Source organism: Sceloporus occidentalis, unplaced genomic scaffold, assembly GCF_023333645.1.
Source record: "Sceloporus occidentalis isolate IW3139 unplaced genomic scaffold, rSceOcc1.0.p SCAF_1, whole genome shotgun sequence".
Lineage (NCBI taxonomy): Eukaryota > Metazoa > Chordata > Lepidosauria > Squamata > Phrynosomatidae > Sceloporus > Sceloporus occidentalis.
Window position 1 is genome coordinate 199,553,538 of NW_028316981.1, and position 22,079 is coordinate 199,575,616.

At 39.9% G+C, this 22,079-nt stretch overlaps 1 protein-coding gene across 5 annotated transcripts in view; it reads left to right on the top strand.

Annotated features, from left to right (window-relative positions):
• The first annotated feature begins 547 nt into the window (after positions 1-547).
• Positions 548-22,079, top strand: part of LOC149323228 (phospholipid phosphatase-related protein type 1) — a 150,033-nt gene continuing 128,501 nt past the window's right edge. For 4 of the 5 annotated variants that reach the window (XM_089488600.1, XM_089488599.1, XM_089488603.1 and 1 more), the window contains exon 1: positions 548-859. The gene's annotated coding sequence lies outside the window, so the exon portion shown is untranslated. Of the gene's footprint in view, positions 860-2,338; positions 2,395-22,079 lie in introns of those variants that run through there. The other variant, XM_089488601.1, reaches the window with a different exon arrangement.

A 22,079-nucleotide genomic window follows, 5' to 3' on the forward strand; every position in this document is an offset into this window, starting at 1 on the left:
GAGAATTATTGGGGAATACTTGCCATAGGGAAACCATACTTGCCCATAGAGACACATTAGAGAATACTGTACTTGCCCATAGAAACCATACTTGCCCATAGAGAGTCATTGGAGAATACTTGCCCATAGAGAATAATTGGAGAATACTTGCCCATAGTGAAACATTAGAGAACATTTGCCCATAGAGAAACCATACTTGCCCATAGAGAATCATTGGGAAATACTTGTCCATAGGGCAACACTGGAGAGGTTTCCTATGTTTCCCTATGGGCAAGTATCCCCCAATGTCTCCCTATGGGCAAGTAATGCCATTGCTGAGGAAGACGTCGCAAAGACCCCCTCCTCCCTCCCTCCCTCCCTCCCTCCCTCCAGGCCCCACCCCTTCCCCGTATAGGGCAGCCCCCTTGCAGTAGTAGTACCACCACCAGCAGCAGCAGCAGCATCCCAGGCAGAGCCCTGGCCCCTCGTGCCGTGCCTGGTCCCCTGCCTGCTTGCCTTGCGCCTGCGCACTCTGTCCCCTCCTCCTCCTGCTCTGCGTTCCGCATCCCCTTCCTCAGCTACTGGCTCAGTCATCACTGCTCTTCCAGCGCCGGACCCGGCTGGGTCGAGGGGAAGCGGGGTCCGCAGAGGGGGGGGACCGGACTCTCCCCTCAGCGAGCCAAGGCCAAGCTCCTAAGCCCCTTCCCTGCGCCCCCCCCCCCTCAATCCCTCCTGGTTTCGTCCTCCTCTCATCCTCTCTCTCTATACATACATCTCCCCACCATGCATTGGATGTCTCCCGGCGGCAGTGGATGGGGCTGCTCTTAGCCTGGAGAGCGGAGGAAGGCAGCAGCAGCAGCAGCAGCAAGAGGAGGGAGAGGTGAGGCAAAGGACAATCTCCTTTTCTTTAGAGGGATTTTAGAGGGACCTATTTTTTTTTTGGGGGGGGGGGGGCGTTGCTTCCTGAACCTCTCAAGGTTTGGGACTGAGAGGATAGGAGGTGCAAAGGGACTGCAACTGGAGATGCCCGCATGGCCATTCATTCCCAGCAAGGTTTGGGTTGTGTCTCTGGATATATATATATATATATATATTATTCCTGCATCTCATTTCCGCCTTTCTCCCAGAAGGCACCCAAGGCGGCTCATAGATTATTTAAAAAAAAAATTCCATAAATATGACATTTATTTATTTATTTATTTATTTTGAATCCCACCAGGAAACTTTTTTATTTTTTTTATTTTTTTTAATTTATTTTGAGTCCCACCAGGAAATTTATTTTTATTTTTTTAATTTATTTTGAGCCTCACCAGGAAACCTTTTCTATTTTTTATTTTTAATATTTTAAAAAATTATTTTGAGTCCCACCAAGAAACTTATTTTTATTTTTTTGTTTCTATTTTTTTTTAATTTTTTTTTTGAGTCTCACCAGGAAACCTTTTTTTTTAATTTTTATTTTTCATTTATAAAAATTTATTTTGAGTCCCAACAAGAAACTTATTTTTATTTATTTATTTATTTATTTATTTATTTAGAGTCCCACCAGGAAACTTTTTCCCCCTCCAGCCCTCCTGAAAGGGACACAAGTGGGTCACCCCAAGAGGGCACTTGCTGGGCTCTAGGCATGTCAAGCGGGGAAGACAGGTGTCTTTCTCTCTTTTTGGTGATGATTGCCTTTTTTTCTTCAGGTGGGGTGACATAGGTCTTTTCCTATTCTTGTGTTTTTTTTTTCCTCCTCATGGTTGACCAGGGGGGCTGTATATGGGGTTGTGTGTGTGCATTGCAGAGCATGGACACCTTGACTGGTTTGTAATGATTTTTTATTTCCAAATGTGTGCCACTGTCTCAGTGCTGCATTGAGGTGGCACCATGCTTTTCCCCCTTTGTATGTGAGGGACATGCTGCCTTGCCCGGTTACTCTCTGCCTTCTTCTTGCCTGGATGAGAGAGATTGTGTCCCTGGATGCTTGGAGGCTTTGCTTATGGCTTTCTTTGTGTGTGCAATTGGACCTTTCAGAGCAAGAGGGATGCCCCGGAGATTAAAATGATGATTTAACACGGAACGGGGCAGAAATGGGAGAAGTGTCAAAGAACCCTGAAAACAGACAGGTCTACAAATGCATGGGATCTCAGAAAAGTTTTGTGGCATCTTTGTTTCTGGAGCTGGGTGTCTTGGGGGAGCACATGCCACTCAGCGCTGTTTGGCACTCCGGCCCTTGTGAGTGGGCGTGTTGCATTCATTGACACTAAGGCTGTTTTCAGATGGAACTGCAATGAAAGGTTTGCTAAAGATACTCTGCCTTGTGTCGCAGCCTTTAGATGAAGACTGGCCTCCCTCAGAGATGGATCGGAGAAGGGCTGAGGTTTCTTGGTCTTTCCATTGGTTTTGGCAAGGCTTGTGCTCCAGCCAGCCAAGGTGAAGTTCAGGGCATTGAGGAGCATTGAAAAGGCATTCATGGCTGAGAAGTCTGTTGGTAATCGCATCCTCAGTAAGACAGGCAGCTTTGGTGGATGCTGTTCAATGTATGTAATGCAGCGAGAGGGGCCTCTCGCACTATGCTATAATAGCATCTTGCATGCTCCTTAGCTGCCATGTGGAATCGTGGAATTTGTAGTTTGGGTAGACACCACAGCTCACTGGTTGATCGTTGTAAATATCCCTCCCTTAATTGCAAACCTGATAGTTAAAGTGGAATCATAGTGCTATACTTTGGTTGTGTGTGAAAGCATCCCTGGTGCCCTTCCCATTTGTCAGACTAAAACTCCCACCACCCCTGGCCAGCCAGGCCCATTGGTCATGTTTGTTGGGGAGTCGGGGAGTTGTAGTACAACAAATCTGTAATTCCAGCTTGAAGAGGCTGTTCTGCTTGATATACGGGGTCTCTTTGTATATTTTATGGAATATTTTCAAATGACATATTCCCCCCCCCCCCCTCTCTTTTGAGATATACTAACAGGAACGCTGTGTTGCTGAATGACTCTTCTTTGCATTTTATGATCTCCTGTGGATGGTAAAAAGCATCCTCTAGAAAGCAAGTTGTGGTTGCCTAAGCATCAGGACATAATTTCTGTAATGAGTGATATTACAGTGAATGCTAGACTGGCAAGTTTGTCCTCTGACCTGGAATTTGTTCAGTTGAAATAGAGCTGATCACAGATACTTAGTGCTGAAAGAATGATGTTCTCTTAATTCTTCATGGCTATTGGAAACAGTTTTTAGGTTAACTTTTGGATCTGATTAAATCCCCACAAACATTTTATCATCGTGAGTTCCTCATTTTCACTTCAGTTCTGATTGAATGAGGGCCTGTTCTCACAGGAGCAAACCTAAGTTTGTTTCTAGAAGCATGTTTGATGGAAAACCAGTCATGGCATTTCATGTGGATGATAGATGCGTTTGAGAACACAGCTTTGTCTGTATTGATTGTTCATGCTTTACCTTTTTGGAGTGAAATATTTTAGCTTCACAGGACTCCTACAAAATGTACTGTGTAAATCAGTCTTCAGACCCTCTCTAGGGTCATCCAAGCAACAGTAGAGAAGTAGCATGAACAGTTGATAGATTTGAGGTGTATACGCATGTCATTTCAAAGTGAAATAGTTCAGTTAGTAAAGCATTTTCTGTATTGTTTTGTGAGTTAGAAAAAGAGCGTGTGGGGTTGATCCCTTCCTCCTCTCCTCCATGGTTCATTAGTAGCAATGGCAACTGTAGATGGAACAAGACTATCTGAGGCATTGTAGGCATTCTGTGCAATAGTAAAATTACTGCAACAGGAATGCAGTCAGGAGTAAACCAAAAAATAAACTGGAAAACAATTATAGAACTTAAATCTTCTTGGAAATATTATTGCAATGCAATATTCTATGGCTCGTCACAATGGTGGTTCTCTATTCATAGCAATAGTGTTAATATGCAAGACTGGGACATTCCTCTTATCCTGAACAGCCTCACAGGATTGTTGTTGTGATGACAAGCTGGAAAACACAAGAGGCATAGAGATAAATGCACTGGAGGACAAAAGGGATATAAAAACAAATTAATAACAAAGGTGTGTGGAAGAAGAATGTCTTGGAAGTATATTTTGACTATCGCTGGTATGTAAATCTTCACTGTTTTCATTCTTGCACACAAGAACAAAGAATTGGCAAAAGTTCTTCCTTGCCAGTTGAGATTACAAGAGCTTGTGTGTGTGCATGTGTGTAGCATTTTTCTGCACCCAATAAGTTGTATATGGTATTTCTGCTCAAAATACCTTATTTTCCTACAAAAGCAAGCTTTTTGTGTGTGCAACCATTATCCATGAAAGAGGGTCCTCAAATACTAAAATGTCTTGTAGTGGTTGATCATTTTCCTGATAGGCTGAGACATCCTTTCTTGTTTAATGTATAGAGATATGCCTTCTTGTTCAGAATTAGAAAATGGGTGAGTTTCCTTTACATCCCCACCTGCTTTGCCTTTGTAACTTAGAATATGTGCCACTAACTGAAAATATACTTTCACCTTCTCCTGTCTGAGATGATGCTTTAATAAATAACTGTTATACATAACTATGTTGAAAATCTCCCTCACAGGGTGGTTGTGATTTGGTAGCAAACCTCCCTTAGAAGTGTTGGATGGAGATTCAGAAAGGTTCACATTTTCTTCTTGTTTTGAAGATGCTGGCATAAAATAATGTGACGTAGCAGTGTTTGAATCCAGAGAATAAAGGTGACCTATTTTCTCAGATACAGACACTTGCTGCAACAAGGGGAGGAACTCCCTCTTCGTTTCTGTCTGTTTGTCAGAGAAAAGCAGTGTAAAACAGAAATGGAAGTAAGGATTTCTGCTATGGACTTCATGTGTAGCATGTCACAAAAAGTATTAAGGAATTTCATAAACTTTTGCACAAAATCATAAAACAGGACAGAACCTGACAAAGCAGTGCCCTCTTAGGTGCAGCACCAATATTGGTCCACACCTTTTCCTTGTGAAATATGAATGGCTTCTGTCTGGATGTTTCTGTTTTGGTGTTTGTTTTTTTGCTCACGGTGTGTTTGTTTAAAGGCTGTTTTGGAGTGTGTGGTCGCTACCTCTGTATTTTGACTGAGTGCATTATTCTCTGTGTTGCACTGTGGTCAGTTACATAGTGGTAAGTGCTGAAGTACAACTTGGCTAGCCACAACCTCAAAGAGAATCTATAAATACAGCTGGTTGAGGGTCTACAAAAACTGGATGGTGGTGCAAATATATGCAGGTGTGAAATTAGATAGATGAACTAGACAGATAGGTAGATGAAGGTGTATATACATACCATGTGGATATATTGTAAACAATGTGAAGTCAAAGGTGTTCATGGCTGGTATCCATAGTTTTTTGTGGGTTTTTCAGGGTATGTGGCCATGTTCTAGAAGAGTTTATTCCTGATTGTTTCTGAAGATGCCAGCCACAGATGCTGGCGAAACATCAGGATGAAACTCTTCTAGAATATGGTCACATAGCCCGAAAAAACCACAAAAAACTATATTATAAACAGTTAGATATACAGTAGTATATGCATAACACAGTAATACAAAATACATAACTAATAATCTAAGTACACAGAATAAATATTTTGTATTATATTGCAAGTAGAACTTCCGTTAAATTGTTTTTCTGTTCTTTTGCTTCAAAATACTGCAGCATTTTCTATCATTCATTGTCTCTCAACTAAGCACTTAAAGACTAGTTTGCCTAAATATACTTTTCACTACAATAGGCATAGCTCAGAATGATATTTTTTGCTGAGAAAATGTGCTCCTCAGCTACTGCGAAGCTTGGAGCAAAGTAAAACAAGTGCCCCCCCCCCCGACCCCATATCAAGGCTGACAAATTTGTTTTGGCATATGAGGCACAAGTACTACTAGTCTCTATTGTGTGTGTATGTGCCTTCAAGTTGCCTGTCAACTTATGGTGACCCCATGAATTTTATAGGGTTTTCTTAGACAAGGAATACTCAGAGGTGATTTTGCTACTTCTTTCCTCTGAAATAGAGCCTGTTGGCAGTCTTCCAACCAAATATAACTAATGTGGGCCTTACTTAGCTTCCAAGATCAAATGAGATTTGGTGCCTTTAGGATATTTAGGCCTTCTCACTACTCCCAGCAGTAAAAATATAATGGATTGCATACAGGTTCAATCATAGTTTTGTTGTTGTTATTGATGCATGCCTCTTTTTTTGACTTATGGTGACCCTAAGGTGAACTTAACATAGGGTTTTCTTGGCAAATTTCTTCAGAAGAGGTTTGCCATTGCCGTACCCTGAGGCTGAGAGAATGTGACATGCCCAAGGTCACCAAGTGCTCTGCTCAAGCATGGAATTGAACCCTGATCTCCAGTGCTCAAACCACCACACCACGCTGGCTCTCATTTAATCATAGAGTTTATCCATTGAAATAAATGGGACCAAAGTGTCATGACAGACAAAAAATTCAGCCACGTGCTCAGCCTGGCTGATTATTTAAATGTATTTTTTTTTTCATTTTTGTCCAGACATTATGATTTCATTTGGTCAGCTTCAAAAATGACTGTGTCTGGCCAAAAATGAAAAATAAAAAAATCATAATAAATAATTGGCCACCTTCTTAACTCTGTTACTCTCCCGTCTTTCTGAAATATGAGAGTAGAGATGTGAAGGCCCAGAAAAAGAAAAACAGAAACATTTAGAGAAAAACAGAGAAATTCACCCCTCCTCCCGTTTTTTCTTAATGATTTTTATGTAAAATCCTGTGCAGCATGAGATCACTGCAATTCCTAGTCTTGGTTTCCTTTTAATAGTTCTTTTTATGAGAATGGGTATACTATGTCTACTTGACAGTAGAGAAGAAGAAAAATCTCAATTTTATTTGCATTGATGCTTTATTTTGTGTTTATTACTTCTTCTTCTTCTTCTTCTTCTTCTTCTTCTTCTTCTTCTTTGCCTCCTCTTAAACAACTGGCAAGACCAAAAAGTTCTTTATGGTTCAAGCAGCTCTATTTATAACCAAATAAAATACAATAATTTAAAAAGGAAATCCAGCTTGCAGTTATTGTCTGAGTAAAGTGTAGGTTTCACATACCAAACATGATAATTTTATGCCAAACAAAATGGAGCATAATACTTTGTAAAAGATGCTGTTGTGTACCTTCAAGTCCTATACTATTTATGATGGCCCTAGGATGATGATTTATTTTCTAGGGCTGAGAGTGTGTGATGTGCCCAAGGCCACCCAGTGGGTTTCCATGGCTGAGGGGGGAATCAATCTCCACAGCCATAGTCTTATGCTCAAACCACTACACCATGCTGACTGCTAATATCACTTCCTTTGCCATGTGATTTTTTTTATTTTAAAAAAACATTTTTTCATTATTTCATAATTTTTGGAAATTTTATGTCATTCCACTGGAGCAAGGAAGTACTAGATTTCCTCTCTATCACTGATTTCCTCACATGGAAAATTATGCACCTAAGGAGGATATATTTCTATGACTAAGAAACCTAGAGAATGGGGGTTCTTGCTAAAGTAGAAAACCTCCATGCAAACAGAAACCTCTCCTTTTCAGACACTTTGCTTTCCGGGAGAGTAAAGCAATGACAAAAGGGAGCAGGTCTATGGGCTCTCCTGCTTTCACAAATGCATGCTACGTAACTGTTGAACAGAGCATTATTGTTGTGTGCCTTCAGGTCATTTCTGACATTTCTGACTGGCCACCCTAAGGGGAACCTGTCATGGGGTTTTCTTGGCAAGATTTGTTCAGATGGGTTTGTTTTTGCCTTTCTCACAGGCTGAGAGAGTGTGACTTGTCTAAGAGCACCCAGTAGGTTTCCATGGCTGAGCAGGTATGAACTCTGGTATCCAGAGTCATTGTCCAACGCTGAAACCACTACACCAGCTGGTTCTTGAACAGAACATATATGACTCCATAGAGCTGCTATCTTAGGTGGCTGTCTGTCCAATGGTAGTCAAAGGAAGTTCAGAAAGAATAGGGAAGCCTATATCCAGCAGATGGTTCAGCAGATGGCATCCTTACCCTTGCTTTAAGAGAGGGTTATATCTGTACTGTAGAAATAACACACTTTGACATCACTTTAAATGCCATGGCTCCATCATACAGAATCCTGGGACCAGCACTCTTTGGCAGAGCAAGCTAGGCCTTGTTAAACAACTCCCAGAATTACATACAATGGAACTACAACACTTAAAGTGGTGTCAACATGCATCATTTCTACAGTGTAGATGCACCTTATGTCTCAGTGATTTAACTCTATGCATCCCTCATTCTGTTATGCTACTGATTGTGGTTTAATATTGTTTTGAATTACTCTGTGTGATACACATGCGCTGGAATGATGGGATATTCATTTGTAGACTGATAGATGTCATTTGAATCCAGAGATAGAATAAACCACCTTGAATCTTTCCCCAATATTCATGTTAGACTCTTTCTTTGTCCTTATCCCACATTTGATGTCTAGATGTGGCTGTTTCACAAGTCTCAGAAAGATACTAAATCAACAGTGATAAGCATTCCTTCATGGGCTGGGAATTAGGCATTGTAATTTCACAGTAAAGGGTTTCATCTTTCCAGACAGATCGACCAAGATTTATATACAAGGCCCCACCCACGTTGCATACTGGGTGATGGTGGGTTTTGTTACACTTTTTAGGGGGTGGAGAGTTGCCATTGTGTCAACTGCACAGACAGTTCTCATTTTGAGGTGCCAGTTTTCAAAAATCGTGTCTCTATGTGAACGTTGCTCAGCTGTTTGCCTGGCAGCCTCCAGCCTCTTCCAGTGAGCTCACGTGGGAGAGAGTGTAGGTGTGAACAGCCCACTGGTGCATTTTAAAATGTTCAGTAGTAAAACATTGTGAATATCATGTAACACAAAGGAATCTGTGTTCTAGTCATGTCACTAGAGACTTGGAAGTATTTTTGGCTTTATACTTACAGTACTGCTGTCTCCCAACAACAGCGGATCCCATTCAGTGTTTGGCAGGGGGGGAAATTGGGATTTTAGTGTTGTTGTTTTGTTTTCTGAAAAACCCGAGACTCATATATTGGTCCTGTAAAGTCTCTTTCGAAGTTTTCTGTGGAGGAGAAACCATTCACTTCAAGACATCTGGTGGCTCCCATCTACTCCAGAGTGTGAAGGAGCTAACCAATGTGCTGAAGTAATTTTGTGGTGCAATTCAGCACCCTGGAGAGTTCGTTTAGACTGCAGATGAAAAACTGGGCACAACTGCTGCTCCATTGACATAGATGTCACCAGCTGTGTGCGTGTGTTATGTCCCTTCAAGTCATTTCTGATTTAGGGTGACCCTAAGGTGAATCTGTCATGGAGTTTTCATGGCAGGATTTGTTATGAGGAAGTTTGCCATTGTCCTCCCCTGAAGCTGAGAGCATATGACTTGCCTAAAGTCACCCAGTAGGTTTCATGGCCAAGCAGGAATCAAATCCTAGAGTTGTACTCCAGCGCTCAAACCACTATGCCTCACTGGCTCCAGCTACCTTGCAATAACATACATTCTAAGCTGTTGGTGTGTTATTGTCGCTTTGGCCAGTTTATCACCTTGCAGCCAGCCTTCTAATGAGCCAAAGTGATTAATCTCTCTGAACTTAGCTAGACTAACCCTCTGGAGGCAGATATGTAGTCTGCTTCCAGAATTGTACTCAAAGCATCATTTGATCACTAAAACCTGCCAGAATGTCTGCTTTCCCCACATAGATTTGGAGATCCCTCAGACTACTTCCACATTTCATGAAGGCAACAGAGCAGGACTTTGGGAAGCCAGTCACACATTCAAATGGCAAACATAGATACTGAGTCATGATGGCTACAAGTAGCCTAAAGTACTCTCTTCTGGGAATGGACTGAGGATAACAGAAAATGGAATAGAGTCTTTTGAAAGAAGACAAGACAGTACTCTGTAGTATGAACAGATAATGTGTGGCTGTTTAAATGTTGTTGGATTATAATTCCCATCATATATTGTCCTCATAGCTAATGGTAAGGGATGATGGAACCTGCAGCCCGGTAACATCTGGAGGGAACACAAGTTGCCTACTTTTACACTGTGCTAGTTTACTTGGATCTTCCTAGTATGAAAATGTGCCTTGCTTGCTTTCATAGGATTTTTCATTTACTTATTATTATTATTATTATTAACCTTTATTTATAAAGCACTGTAAATTTACTTGTTACATTTGTGTCCTACACCTTTCCTTCAAGGACCTTTAGACAACATAGATGTCTCCCTGCTCCCATTTTTATCTGCATAATAGCCCTAGGAGGCATGTAGGTGTGCATTTGTTTAAAATATTTTTATCTCTTCCTTTTACCATGAGCTCTCAGGGCAGCAAACAGATAAAACAATAGAAACAATGTAAACAATTCTGGAATAAAATCAATAAATAGTTAAAGAAGATAAAAGCATTTAAACAAAAACCTCCTCTAGTTAGGCTGGGAATGGGTGACCAGTATCTATGAGCTTTGTGGTCCAGTATGGATTTAAAACCACGTCACAGTAGTGCTAAGCCAACACTTACACTCAGGGGTGGACAAACTATGTCCTGAAAGATTTTGTATTCCACAATTCCTCATTGGTGTAGGGAGGTAATTTTTGTCCCCTAAATGACTGACAGTCAATATATCTGTGAAGGATGCCATGGGACATTTACCCACTTTTTAATTTAACCAGCTCTCTTATGTGTAATACTCTAATGGCACTGGATCCTGTCTGATCTTGGAAGCTAAGCTGGGCTAAACCTATTTAGTACTTGGATGGGAGACCTATAAATACCAGGTTCTGTAGACAGAGGAAGACAGTGGGAAAATCACCTCTGGGCATTAAGAAAATCCTGTGAAAGTCATAAGTCAACAAGCAGCTTGAAGGCACACACACACTTATATATGTTGAGACATCAGTGGGCTGTTTTGATTTTTTCCTTCTTCCTTATGATTCCCTACTATGCCACTGCATGTCTTAAATTAATATAGCATTTCTGCAAACCTTGGGGTTTTTCTTTAGCCTGTTAATCCCTCCTTTTGGATCCCTAACTACATATTTAGAAACAGAGTGAGACATTATTCTATAGGATAATAGAGGTTGTCAAAATAAACTTTCCAGTATGTTGCACCAATTTTTGTTTTCTGCGTTTAGGTATGGTGAGGCATTTACTGTATATACTCATGTATAAGTCTAGAAATTTTAGTCAAAAATGACCCAAAAAACCTGAGTCAACTCCATGTAAGTACTGTACTTTAACACTTATTTTAAAAAGTATCATCTCCTAATGATAGGTAAAACGCCACTCCATTCACTCATCCATCTGGCCTTTAATATGAGCACATACATAACTGATGGAATTTTTTGGCATCATTTTCCTTTGTTTCATCCTTTAGATCCATAATTTTGGCCCCAAAACCTGCCCTCGACTTATACATGAAGTTGACTTATAGTCAAGTATTTACAGTATCTGTCTGACTGCAAATCATGTAATCTTCAATAACATTAGGAGAGGAGGAAAGTTATGTTTTGCCTGTGTGATTCAAGAACTCTCAGCAAGCTTCTTAATTCCTTATGAAGAGCTTTATTCTCTTTCCAGAATTCATCAAGAAAAATTGGCCTCCTTTTGGGAGTCAGAGTAGCAGAGTGGAGATATTTGTTAAATGAGATGGATAATGATGTAACTTTAGAAGTGGACTAATTTCCTGGATTAGTCATTTAGGTAGGGTTATGCATCCTGCAATATAGCAGGTTTCAGAGGTTATTATTATACCACTTAGACTAGCGATTGGCAACACATAGGCCATGGACCACATGCCCCCCACAGATTGTCACCCCCCAAAAAAACATGTTGCTGAAGTTGTACCAAGAAATTTTGGCAGCAGAGCACTGAAGATGCTTTAAAATAAGCAGGAAATGCTTGTTTTGGAACAGGTGGGCAACTGTCTGGAGTGCAGGGGCCAGTTTTCCTCCAATCCTCCTCCCCACAATTTGCAGCCCCCCAATAGCAAACCAAAATACCTCTGACTTTGAACTGATTTTTGAACAGATTTTCATGATTTGCTGCAGAAAAATACTGAAAACCCAAAGAATTTCTTTAAAACAAGCATTTCATGCTTATTTTAAGTGTGTTCATATGTGTGTGGGGAGGGGGAGTATTTTCTTCTGAAATATATAAGCATAGCATAGTATAAATGCATATGTGTCTGTTGGGGGCTGCAGGCTGCGTTGGGCCGTAGGGACTGAAATTCTGTATTCTCTTTGCTCCCTACCCCTTGTAGTACTCTTGATGTTAATCTGTCTTTAATGAATCTCTGGATGACTCCATGATACTGCTTCATCTGTAAATCAGCTGTAAGATACAGGGAAGCCTCTCCTAGCTTCCGCTGAAGGCTTTACCATCCTTCTTTAATTTGGACAGAAAAGGCACACTGTCTTGGAAGTCTGACTTTCTTCATTCCCAACAGTATTGCCCTGGCTGACCTGAGAATCAGAGGAGACTCCCTGGCAGAATTGGATAAGGCTTCAGAAGGATTATTGGGCCCTGAGGTTCCCCGCACTTTCTTAATGGATACTTTAGTGCCTCCCTTGAGGCCCGCTCCTGTAAGATTGATAGAATGTCTTTTCCCCCCTCTCCCTTAAAATAAAATTCAGTTTGCTTTATTATGCACTAAGTAAGACTCCTGGATTGCTGAGGATGGAGGACAGACAAAGGTTCCTCCTACCTATTTCCCTTCTTAGAGCAATGGTGGGTAGGGAGAGAAGAGGCCAGATGGTAAAACTGCTGGCAATCTCCATTCAGCACAAAGACACTGGGGAAGGGGAATTCAGCAAATTAGAGCTTAACTGTTCCCTATAATCATTTAAAAATATATCAAGACTCCCACTCATTGCATTAGAAAAGATAGCAGGTTTTGCTAAGCTGTAAAAGGAATACCTTGTAGGGAAACAGCAGAAGAGGCATCAAAAGGCTCAGTATATGATCCACTGTAGTGTAATGGTTTGAGTGTAGGATTTGGAGATTGGGGTTTGATTCCCTGCTTAGTCATGGAAATCCTCTGGGTGACCTTGGGCAAATCACACACTCTCAGTCCTACAAAACACCATGATAGGTTCACCTTAGGATTGCCATAAGTCAGAAATGATTTGAAAGCACACAGCAACAAAATAAATTCCTACGGTGTGGTGCATAAAAGAGCCAGTGTGGTATAGGTTAGAATGCTGAACTGGGATTTGGCAAAACCTGGTTCAGGTTCCCATTGAACTGTTTAATTTATTTATTTAAGACCCCACTTTTCCTCTGGCATAGGATCTAAGGTGGCTTAAAATGCTAAAACATGTAAAACCCCAAAACTGTCACAAAAAAGTTAAAAACACAGTTAAATATATTGTCATATTAAAATGCCATTAAAGTATTTAATCATTTTAAAAAGACAATAAAGTTAAAAATACATCACACTTAATAGATAGCATTAAGGTAGGTCAGGCTGAGAAACATTGTCTAGCCCCACATGTGATGATGAAATCTGAAGGAGAAGAGCCATATAGACTATAGTGAGTTTGTTAGGGGGAATGTGGCTTATACGTTTAAATAATAAATGAATTAGCATATTGCATAAGCAAACTCTTTCTTAATCTAGTCAAATTATAGCAAGTTCAATTGGATGCATGGGACCTTTTTATTAAGAAAACACCTTTGCTGGAAACACTCAACTATTCAGCTGTTGGCAGGAAGGGTGGGAAGTTGATTTTTGTTGGATGCATCCATCCTCAACCTCATGTTTAGATTTTCCAAATTCTTACTATACAAGTAGCTGCTCCTAATCAGAAGCTGCTGCATAAAAGCCTTCTAGATCCTAAAGTTCAATGCTGTTGATCCCTGGCCTTTTCCCTTCCCACACTAGCACAACATAATGGTCAAGTGTGTTTTATTGTGTCAAGCTACAGGTGCACAGATGGTCAGGACCTACAGCACTTCCATTCTTCCTGGCCAGCTGCCCTTAAGAACCCTCTAAACAAGTTGCAGTCTTACTGCCATTATGAAAACACACTTCCTCGTTCCTAAAAGAAAATGTCATGTAATTCAGCATGCTGTCAGCCTCCTGTTACACAGTCTTTGATGCTCATTTCTCATGGCTTAACCTAGTTACATTATTGAGGAGCTCGTTCTGCATCTAGAAAGATGTGAAAATGAATTGATTGTGTGTAGATTGTTGTGGCTGAAAGGAGAAGGGAATTGGAGAAATGAGTAGTAAGGTCTTGGAAAGATGCTGTTGAGAATGAAATGTATTTTTTGTTAGGAAAGAATGGAGTCCTCATTTACCCAATCTGTTTTGTGTGATTGTGGGTTTTCCCCCCCCTGTGTGATAAACTGCAGCTATCATTTTATTGCTTGATTGTGTCAAATTGTTATCATGGTGGATCTGCTATCATAGATCATTCTCTTCTATCATGTCAGTTTGCTGCCAAATAAAAGGAGGCAGGTTGGGATGTGATAAGGAAGAGCAATCCATGATAATGTGTCTAGAGAATAATGGTTCTACAGAATGAAGCAATCCATTGATAGTTGCTGTTTGTCATGTCGTGAAATGTAGGTTCAATCGCATAAAATGATCGTGTACGTTGGCCCCACAAGACAAGTGGGCAAGTGGTAATATTAAAAACACATGTGCCTTATGTAGTTAAAATGATAACCCACTTTGCATTTTGTTGCTTTCCTAAAATAACAGAAGATTGGTGGTCAGGGGGCTTGTACAGAATCTGGAAAATCTAGTGTTCTAAGATTTTTTAATGATTCACATGTAACTTAAAGTGGAGAAGGGACAGAGGAAGGATGGCTGTTGGATTCATTTGCTGCACATTTATTCATCCCAAAGCTGTCCTGAGTTATAAAGAAGCTCTTCTAGTGTTAAACGTCTGCCAGGAACCCAGCCTGACAACCCAGAATAGCTGTAGGAGGAATGGTTGTAAAAATCGAGACTAGATTTATCATTCCATATCAATGGATCAACCATCCAGTCTTGAGACAGAGCTAGAAAATTAATACTACAGGTCGAGTATCCCTTATTTGGAATTCCTAAGTACTCCAAAACTGTCCACATGAATGGCTGAGATTATGAAGCTTCTATTTTCTGATGGTTCAGTATACACAAACTGTTTCATGCTCAAAATTATTAAAAATATTATGTATAAAATTAACTTCAGGCTATGTGTATAATGTGTATATGAAACATAAGCGAATTTCGTGTTGAGACTTGTGTCCCACCTCCAAGATAACTCATTATGTATATGCAAATATTCCGATATCTGGAAAAATCCAAAATTACAAACACCTCTGGTTCCAAGAATTTCATGTTTAAAATTATTAAAAATATTATGTATAAAATTAACTTCAATGTGTAGATTGAACCAGCAACTTTTAACAAAAGGTTAAATTAAAAGAACATGAAGGATTGATAAAAGGAACATAAGAAGGTGCTTTGTGTCAGGTGGAAACAGAGCTTGGAAACTTGTTTTTAAAAAGCTATTAGTTACAGTTCTAGACCAGCCTCTCAAAGTAGTTACTGTTACAGCTATTTCAACAAGGATCTCTACTTTCCTCCTTAGCAGAAGTAAATAAAAAATTCCAATTGCAATTTCTCCATGGAAACATAGTTTTAATGAATCAGGTTTTTGTCAGCCTGAAATGGAACTGATAAATAATACACTGAGTGACTGAAGCTAGTTATATCTCAGCAAAAGCAAACTAAACTGTTGAAGTAAGATATATCAGGAGCAGCTCTTTTTAGGGCCTGATTCTTAAAAAGTGTTCTTAAGGTGCATGGTTGTTGTTTGTTTGTGTTTTTTTGGTCAAATATAAGGGAAATACATACATTATTCTCTTTACATTATTACAAACATTTCAATAAAATAGTTTTTACATAAAGTTATGAACGTATTTGAATATAGAAATCAGATAGCCTGACGTATAGTACTGTAAAATATTCTGGAACATCACAAATGGGTCCTTTGAGTTACTTGAAACTATTTGAATGTTACAGGCTCCTGGCTAGTGATGTAAAACACATTTTGTTCTCACCTACCTCATCTTCAATGGATTTCAGTACATACAGGAGAGCATGAGGCAGCATCATGAGATGGAGCATAACTCAGAGCACCTGAAGCACAGAGTATTGTCCTTCCATCATTTACTGAGGTTGTATCCATAGCCAAAAAGTAACTAAAGTAGTGGAATATTAGTGTTACATCACAGAACGAATGCTACTATGCCAATTCAAGTTGCAAACAAAGTTACATCATTCTTTTTTAAAATAAATAATTGCAAGTACAAGCCAGTGTGGCATAGGGGTTTGAGTGTTGTACTATGACTCTGAACACCTGAGAACAAATCTCTGCTCAGCCATGGAAACCCACTGGGTGAACTTGAGCAAGCCACATTCTCTCAGACTCAGAGGATGGCAGTGGCAAACCTCCTCTGAAGAAACTTGGCAAGGATGTTGAGAAACTGGAGCATGTCCAAAGAAGGGTGACTGAAATGGTGAAGGGCCTGAAAACCATGCCCTATGAGGAACGACTCAGGGAGCTGGGGATGTTTAGCCTGGAGAAGAGAAGGTTAAGGTGTGACATGATAGCCCTGTTTAAATATTTGAATGGACATACTTGTATGTCAGTTAGGAGATGCCAACCAATGTTGGCAGAGTAATCTTTTGTCAGTGTATCAATTTCAGGTTTTATTTTAGAGAAAGATGTAGGAGGATATGGGATGGATGCAAGTGAGAATTCGATTATTTGGAAACATTGCACCTGCTTTCTATAGTCCCAAAATGGCTGACAATGAATATTGGCAATCCAGCTGCCTCCCCTCCCAAATTACTTAAACATAATATATATAATCACTTTGCAGGTCAGCAGGTCAGTTAAATAACAACAGCTTGAGGAATAAAAATGGGGAAATGCCAAACAGTTTGCAACAGATGAACCCAACCCAACCCAACCCAACCAGGAATGTTTACTTGGAAGTAAATCCCATTGAATTAAATGGAAAGGAAGAAACTGTGCACAGGATTATAGCCTTTACATAACTTTTAAACACTTGTGGACATCACTAGTAAAAGGTTTCAACCTAGTACACCATGAAGAAAGGAGATACAGTTCCGCTTCTAGAGAAGGATTGTCTATGAAGAGGGTGTATCACCAAAAAGGCTCCATTTCAGGCTGTTACTGGAGTTGCCAGGTTGGATACTTGAAACCTGAAATCAACATGGAACAGAAAAAGGTACCATTGGATAAGATGGACAAAGGTACCTGCCCTCTCTTAACTTCTACATTCCATCCTTCATCCTCAATCATCTCCTTCCAACATGGCTATTGCCTTGCAAGTGCTGAGAACATCTCTGTGTCTTGCCTCCACCCTCCTTTCACCCATCCTTCACTGGTAAGTCAAAAGCTGTGTTGGGAGATGATGGATGTGGCTAAAAGTTGGAGTTTGGAGAGGGCAGGCACATTCAACCAGCTTAATGGAAGTTTTTGGTACCTCATCTTGCTCCACAATCCGTTTAGGATAACATTTACAGGAAACCTGTCACATATCCACCCTGACAACTCTGACACCCATGTCACCATTTAGGTCAATATCACTGTTATAGTGCTGTTATTCCACTTGAATTGCCTTGGCTGCCTCCTGTGGAGATATATGCAATTCTTTGCCAGAATGATCAACATGCCTTAACAAGCTACGTTTACAAGGATTCCATCGGATGCAGCCATGACAGTTAAAGTGGAATTATAGCACTATAACTGTGTAGTGTGAAAAGACCCTAGGTTATGAAGAAATTACATGTATTTTTCGTGAGGGTAAATGCAAAGAACTGTTTATGAAACCATGACACTGTAGCTGGTTGTCTGTGTTCACTCTTAGGTCAGAACTAGAGCTTATAATGTACATACACATGGTTGTGGTGTGTGCTATTTCCCTGTCTGCACCATAGTCTTTAATAACAACATTAATCATATAATTTCTTTAGATATTAATAACATACAAGTAGCAGGAAATGTTGTGGCATAATGGGGAACAACACAGTGATTTAATGTCGGAATGTATGAAAGTTTACGTTATAGGAAGAAGGAAGAAAATAGATCAACTACTGCCATTTTCATTCATATATATTGTCATGTCCATTTCTGGGCTTACCCAAAGTGCTTTTGGTGAGCATGGTTAGGAAACAGTCTCTTGCTAGGTTTATGCTATTAAGCACTTCCTTCTGATATATTGATCCATGCCCATTGTAACAGAAGGAACAAAATGCTATAGTTACATCTGATTTTGCTCTGTCAGTTGCTCCATAATAAGTATAGTATTGGATGGCTTGGCCATGAAGCCTCCTGTCAACAGTAACAATGAAGCTTGTGGACATTTTTCCTCAAGGGAAGAAAACCATTCAGATTCCTGCGATATTCTTAAATGTGTATATGACTTTTCACAAATGCATGACATATATTTATTCTGTCTTCTTGGATACTCCCTAGAGAGGGGCAAAGTAATTTCCTTCATTCCAGTGCTGCTTACTGTGAGAGCTGCCTCAGTTATATTGAAAAGTCAGATGCACTACTTTATTACTGTTTCTGATTTGCCCTGTGCAGCTGGGATCTTACATGTTACATTAAAAACAATGCATAGTAAAGGCTGAAGATATAATTACTTGGGAAGAAAAAAAAAGTTGGTTGGGGGAGTTTTAATCATCTGTCTTACAAGCATAGAGTTCCTCATTATTCTCATCGCCAATCCAATGCAAAATATTGCTTCTGGGCAGGTCCAGATGCGTGAATGATGTTGCAGTAATCAATCTAAAGAACTTTCCCTGTGGTGATTGGAGTCAAAATGTAAAAATACTCCCTTCTGTGCTGGATTAAATATTTATTTATTTATTTATTTATTTATTTATTTAACTATTTCTATCTCACCTTCTGTCATGAGATCTCAGAAGGACATACAATTAAAACAATAGAAACCATGGAAAACAAGTCCAGATTTTTTTTTTAAAAAACGTAATAATTGGAACAGAATAAAAACCACATTAAATAGATTGCCAAGTTAAAACAGCATAAAAAGCTAAAACAGTTATAATCATGTACATGTTTGATTTTTTTTTTTTTAAATGCCTCATAGGTTTTACTCAATAACCATGTTTCAGCTCAGCGCATAAAAGAAACCAATGCTGGCACTAATTGGGCCTCCCATGAGAGTGTATTCTGTAAATGGAGCATCACAGCAGGAAGACCCTTTCTCCTGCCCCTGCATGACGTATCACTCCCAATAGTGAAACACAGATAAGGACCCCTTCAGTAGATAGCAGTTTTCAGGCAAGCATATAGGAAGAGACTATAGTTATCAAGGCTCCAAGCTGCTTAAGGCTATAAAGCCCTGTATGGCTTGGGCCCAGCTTACCTGAGGGAGCGCCTCCTCCCATACAATCCTTCCTGCACTCTCAGGTCCTCTGGGAAGAACCTACTGCAGTTAGAGAGAACTAGACTGAAGACGACTTCCCAGAGGATGTTCTCTGTTGCCACTCCAAAAATCTGGAATGACCTGCCGGATGAGATCTGCCATCTAACATCTTTGGAGGCCTTTAAGAAGGCAATAAAAACAGATCTCTTCTGGCAGGCCTTCCCAAAATGATCTCCTCAGAATTTTCATTCTCCATTTGTTTAGCTGTACCCATCAGACTTTGATCTTGATCTATTTTATTAACCATTCTATTGGGAATTATTTTTAATGTTATTTTAGGGTGGGAGAAAGATAGGGGAACTAGGATCTAATATGTCCTGTTATGCTTTTTTCTATTGATATTCATGTTTGATTTTATTGTTCTTGTTTTCTGTTACCCGCCTCGATCCAATACAGGGAGAGTCAAGATACTAATACTACTACTACTAATAATAATAGAATGTTTTCAGCAGCACCTTGAATTCAGACGAGAAGCCAACTGTCAATCAGTGCAGCTCCTTTAAGACTAAAGTTATATGTTGTCTCTATGATATTTGGGAGGCAGACTTTTTTTACTCTTTGAATTTTGGATAATGGTTAGCCATGTCTTTTTTGGGAGATGGGAGTTTATATGAAAGGCCTTTACATTGGTGCAATAGAAACCTGTTGTACTTATATGACAAAGGTAAAATCAAACAATATTTTCTCTGTTTCTCTTTTTCCTCTCAAAAGAGACTCCCACTTACTGGAAGCTGCCTTCCCAAAGTAGAACAGGGTCAAATTATGTGCTATATAAGGATGTAGTGTAACATTACTCTGCTTGACATTTGGTATGGGGGGAGGGGATATTCAATTTTCTCTGCTCCAAATTTCCCTTAGCTTTTCTCCTGATAGAATTCTGCATGTGTTGCCAACTGAAAATGTTGACAAAATGAAATTGATCTTTGGTGGTGGCTGCTCAGCACAAATATGGAAAGTCTACATGATGGCTAAAGATTAGGAGCAGGATCAGCTGAGAAGTGGAAAATAAAAACCACTTGAAGAAATGAAGAATTGTGCTTCTTTCTTTCTTTCTTTCTTTCTTTCTTTCTTTCTTTCTTTCTTTTTTCTGGCCCTTTCCTCTTCCAAAAGAGGCACTGAGGCTCTGCATGGTTTATCATGGTTGCATTATCATGGTTGCTTGGACAGTGGTTGTCCTTGAACCTTTTTTTCTTCCTTACACACTGCAGTCTTTGATCAAAAAGTTTGCACACACTTGAGTCACTTCAGGATCCCCTTCAAAACAACAGCAACAACAAAGCTTGTTTGACCATAGACTAGGGTAACAAGATTACTACATCTTGAAAATGTATTGGTGTACATACAGATGTGATTTTCTTTTTGCACTGTCTTCAGGAGCCTCAAAAACTCCTGCCACCTCAATCTCCTCTTATCCTGTGTGTCTGAGACTTCAACCATGAGCTCATGATCTCGGGTTGGGACCAAGTCTAGTGAGCCATACTATCACACCACATAATATCACATAATATCATAGTTGGGCTAGACATACTTTGAAGCCTTTGGTGTGGTGTAAGGACTAGGAGCCTAGTCCTCATCTCAAGCCTAGTCAACAGAGCAGTGCATTCTGCTTCTCCAATACAGGCTGCTAAGGACCGTGGTTTAAAGAGTGCATCCTCTAGGTCTGCATTGGTGTGCAAATTGTTGTGATGATTTTCTGGCCCTGAGCCATCATCTATCATTGCAAATGAATAAAAAGAGAAGAAAGTGAAGATTGATGGACCAATGTGTACGCAAAACTGACATCACTTTTAGATTTAGTTGCACATTCTATCACCGATGCTTGTAAAATATTTGCGGATGATATTTCTTTTTATAACTGTTTCCCCTCTTCCTCTTTTTTTGTTTTTTACTCTAGCAAGTAATTTTATGCATCAAACACAGACACACACCTTGCTGAGAATCTTCTTATCTCCCTTTAACACAGAGGTGGGCAACTGTGCAGGTTAGGGGGCTGCATTGCACCTCAAGACACTTTAGAGGGTTGTACTCACCCTCAAATTCAATTTTGTCTCCAGATGCCCTCAGTGTGTTATGGGCATTCGCTGAAAGCCATGCCAGAAGGGCCTGTTGTGTGCCCTGGAAGAACTAGATTTGTACTATTGCTGTTTTGTATAATTCATTGATGAGTTTAATTTTTACACTATTTTACAGAATCCATTCTAATGTCACTGGTCATAATAGTTCACAGTTCATTTAGAGAAAAAAATAATAAAACAGTATTTGCATCAAGTACTACACACTTACAGTGTTACAATTTACACAATGTCTTATGTGAGGCATTGCATTCTGCATGAAGATGTGGTAGCCGTGGAGAAACCCTTCCTGTTTGCATTAGTTTGCCTTGGTGAGCTGGTCATATGCATCAGCTAGCTTTGGATATGTTGAAACAGGCATCTATATACAAGTGTTTATGACGATGTGCCAGAAGCCAAATCCTATACTTCTCAACAATGTTTATACTCTCACTTGCCGTTGGCTAGTAGCCCAATCAAGGCAAACACACCAAGCAGACACACCAGTTGTGTGAACTTTTGAGATCACAGTCATCAAAATGT